The sequence below is a fragment of the Lolium rigidum genome, chromosome 1, assembly GCF_022539505.1.
Source record: "Lolium rigidum isolate FL_2022 chromosome 1, APGP_CSIRO_Lrig_0.1, whole genome shotgun sequence".
Classification (NCBI taxonomy): Eukaryota; Viridiplantae; Streptophyta; class Magnoliopsida; order Poales; family Poaceae; genus Lolium; species Lolium rigidum.
This window is the reverse complement of record NC_061508.1, coordinates 311,402,184-311,406,838: the sequence shown is the minus strand read 5'-3', so window position 1 is coordinate 311,406,838 and position 4,655 is coordinate 311,402,184.

Sequence of the window (4,655 nt, the reverse complement as noted above, 5' to 3'; positions counted from 1 at the left end):
GTCTACGCACGCTTCAATTCCTGTAGACAGTGTTGGGCCTCCAAGAGCAGAGGTTCGTAGAACAGCAGCAAGTTTCCCTTAAGTGAATCACCCAAGGTTTATCGAACTCAGGGAGGTAGAGGTCAAAGATATCCCTCTCAAGCAACCCTGCAATTAAGATACAAGAAGTCTCTTGTGTCCCCAACACACCTAATACACTTGTCAGATATATAGGTGCACTAGTTCGGCGAAGAGATAGTGGAATACAAGTAATATGGATGATTATAAGTAGTAATTGCAATCTGAAATAAAAATGGCAGCAAGCGAACATGTAGCAGAACTTGTTGGAAACGGTGTTTCAATGCTTAGAAACAAGGCCTAGGGATCATACTTTCACTAGTGGACACTCTCAACAATGATCACATAATTGAATAAATAAATGCTACTCTCAAACACTCTCTTGTTGGATAACAAACACCATTCATTGTGTAGGGCTGCAAAAGCACACCTTAAGCCGGAGTAAACAAGCTCCACAACGTCATAAAGGAATCACACACGATGCGCACACTCGTCACCATCACACCGTGGAGAGTAACTCCGGAGTTCATATTAAAGTAACCTCTAGAGTGCATAATAGACAAGAGTAACATCTACATATTCAACTAGATTACAAAGCTCATGATCACATAAAGATCACACCATGGGAGAGAGAGATGAACCACATAGCTACCGGTAGAGCCCTCAGCCTCGGGGGAGAACTACTCCCTCCTCATCATGGGAGACAGCAACAGCGATGAAGATGGCGATGGAGTCGATGGAGATGGTTCCGGGGGCAATTCCCCGTCCCGGCAGGGTGCCGAAACAGAGACCTCTGTCCCTCGAATTAGGGTTTTTGGTGGCGGCGGAGCTACGGAACTCTTCTGGAGAAATCGTCGATCCCTTTAGGGTTTTCAGGGCAGGAGCTTAATATAGGCGAAAGGGCGGCACGAGGGGGTGCCCGAGGGGCCCACCCCATAGGGCGGCGCCGCCCCCTCCTGGCCGCGATAGTGGATGGGGAGGAGGCCGTGGGCCTCCTCTGTCCTGGCCCTTCTGGCTCCGTGGGTCTTCTGGCGAAATAGAATTTCTGTAATTTTTCTGAATTTTTCCGAGCACTTTGGTTTTTGGGCCTTTTCTGCAATAAACAAACATAATAAACAGAAACTGACACTGTGGCATCTTGTTAATAGGTTAGTCCAATAAATGCCATAATATGATATAAAGTGCATATAAAACATGTAGCTATTGGCATAAAACTAGCATGGAACATAAGAAATTATAGATACGTTGGAGACGTATCAAGCATCCCCAAGCTTAGTTCTACTCGTCCTCGAGTAGGTAAACGATAACAAGAATAATTTCTGAAGTGACATGCTACCAACATAATCTTGATCAATACTATTGTAAAGCATATGAGATGAATGAAGTGACTCAAAGCAATGGTCTATAGTTTGCTAACAAATAGGTAATGACTAAACAACTGAATCATATATCAAAAACTTTTCATGAATAGTACTTCCAAGACAAGCATCAAAAAGTCTTGCATAAGAGTTAACTCATAAAGCAATAGATTCATAAAAAAAGGTTTTGAAGCAACACAAAGGAAGATTTAAGTTTCAGCAATTGCTTTCAACTTTTAACATGTATATCTCATGGATAATTGTCAACACAAAGTAATATGATGAGTGCAATAAGCAAGCACATAAGAAATGATTCACACAAAGTTGACACAAGTGTTTGCTTCTAAAATAGAGAAAAGTAGGTAAACTGACTCAACATAAAGTAAAAGATAGGCCCTTCGCAGAGGGAAGCAGGGATTAAATCATGTGCTACAGCCTTTTATGTTTTTGAAATCATAAAGAGAGCATAAAAAAATAAAGTTTTGAGAGGTGTTTGTTGTTGTCAACGAATGGTAGTGGGCACTCTAACCCCCTTGTCAAACAGACTTTCAAAGACCGGCTCCCATGAAGGACGTTATCTCTACCAGCAAGGTAGATCATCCCTCTTATCTTTTGTTTACACATGTATTTTAGTTTTATTTATAGATGACACTCCTCCCAACCTTTTGCTTTCACAAGCCATGGCTAACCGAATCCTCGTGTGCCTTCCAACATTTCACATACCATGGAGGAGTGTCTATTGGAAAATTAAGTTGCTTACCGATAAATCGGGGCAAAACATGTGAAGAGAATTATTAATGAAAGTTAATTAATTGGGGCTGGGCACCCCGTTGCCGACTCTTTTTGCAAAATTATTGGATAAGCGGATGTATATGCCACTAGTCCATTGGTGAAAGTCCGCCCAACAAGATTGAAAGATAAAACACCACATACTTCCTCATGAGCTATAAAACATTGACATAAATAAGGAGTAATAAAGTTTTGAATTGTTTAAAGGTAGCACATGAAGTATTTACTTGGAATGGCGAGAAAATACCACATAATAGGTAGTTATGGTGGACACAAATGGCACAGGTTTTGGCTCAAGGATTTGGATGCACGAGAAGCATTCCCTCTCAGTACAAGGCTTTGGCTAGCAAGGTTGTTTGAAGCAAACACAAGTATAAACCGGTACAACAAGACTTACATAAAAACATATTACAAGCATTATAAGACTCTACACTATCTTCCTTTTTACTCAAACACTTTTACCAGAAAATATCTAGACCTTAGAGAGACCAATCATGCAAACCAAATTTCATCCAGCTCTACGGTAGTTCTCCACTAATAGGCTTAAAATACATGGTGCAAAAGCTTAAACATAATCTACTTGAGAGCTCAAAACAATTGCCAAGCATCAAATTTTTCAAGACAATATACCAACTACCACATGAAGCATTTTTTGTTTCCAACCAAATAACAATCAATGCTGAGGCTTTCAGCTTTCGCCATGAATATTAAAGTAAAACGAAGAACACAAGTGTTCAAATGAAAAAGCGGAGCGTGTCTCTCTCCCACACAAGCATGCTAGGATCCGATTTATTCAGAGAATGAAAATAACAAGACGAAAATAAAAGCACACAGACGCTCCAAGTAAAGTGCATAAGATGTGACGGAATTAAAATATAGTTTCACTAGAGATGACCTGATAAATTGTCGATGAAGAAGGGGATGCCTTGGGCATCCCCAAGCTTAGACGCTTGAGTCTTCTTGGAATATATGGGGATGAACCAAGGGGGCATCCCCAAGCTTAGACTTTTCACTCTTCTTGATCATATTATATCATCCTCCTCTCTTGATCCTTGAAAACTTCCTTCACACCAAACTCAAAGCAATCTCATTAGATGGTTAGTGCATAATCAAAAATTCACATGTTCAGCATGGACACAATCATTCCCAACACTTCTGGACATTACCCAAGGCTACTGAAATTTAATGGAGCAAAAAAAATCCACTCCAACACAGTAAAAGAGGCAATGCGAAATAAAAGGCAGAATCTGTCAAAAACAGAACAGTTCGTAAAGACGAATTTTTTCGAGGCACTTAACATGCTCAGATGGAAAAGCTCCAGTTGAATGAAAGTTGCGTACATATCTGAGGATTACTCATGAATTTTTTCAGGATTTTACGATTTTTCTGCAGAGAGAAAAGCTCAAAACCGTGACAGCTAAAAATCTGTTTCTGCGCATAAATCCAAATCTAGTATCAACTTTCTATCAAAGACTTTACTTGGCACAAAAATGCAAGAAAATAAAGATACAAAGATATTGCTACAATAGTAGGCAGTACCTTGACTCAAAAATAAAACTAAAATTGCAGAAATAAAACAATGGGTTGTCTCCCAAGAGCGCTTTTCTTTAATGCCTTTTAGCTAGGCATGATGATTTTCATGATGCTCTTATGAAGATGAGAGTTGAATATAAGAGAGCATCAAAAAGCAAATACCAAACACATTTAAGTATAACCCACTTTCTATGCAAACGAATCTTGTAAGAAAACAAATTATTGAAGCATGAAGCTACTATCATAGAAAGACAAAGCAAGTGCAACTTCAAAATTTTCAACAAAAAGAGAGGTGACTTAATATTATTGAGATATATAAAACCATGTCTCCCTCTCTCATAATACTTTTCAGTGGTATCATTGATAAACTCAACAATATAGCTATCGCATAAAGAATTCTTATCATGATCCACATGCATAAAAGTATCATTACTCTCCACACAAGCATAATCGATTTTATTAGTAATAGTGGGAGTAAAACTATCACATCCATCATTATAATCATCATAAATTGGAGGCATAGAATAATCATAATGAATTTTATCCTCAATAGTAGATGGACTGAAAATATCACAATCACCATAACAAACTTGAATATGATAGACAAGTTGTATATTAGAGAGATGGTTTTGGGTAATCCCTCCATAACTATGACAAGTTTCATGAGGATGACTGTAATTATAACCTATGTCATAGTATTCTTTATAATAATTGTCAAAGATTGGAGGCATAGCGTCATCATAAGAAATAGAATAGTTATCTTCCAAAGTGTGTTCATCTGTAAACATACCATCATTGTTACTAGAAGGAGATGTATCAAACATATAATCATCAGTAGCAAAAGGATTTTCAAACACCTCGTCCCCAAGCTTAGAGCTTGCTATATCATCATGGGAAGAAACATGGATAGTACTAATA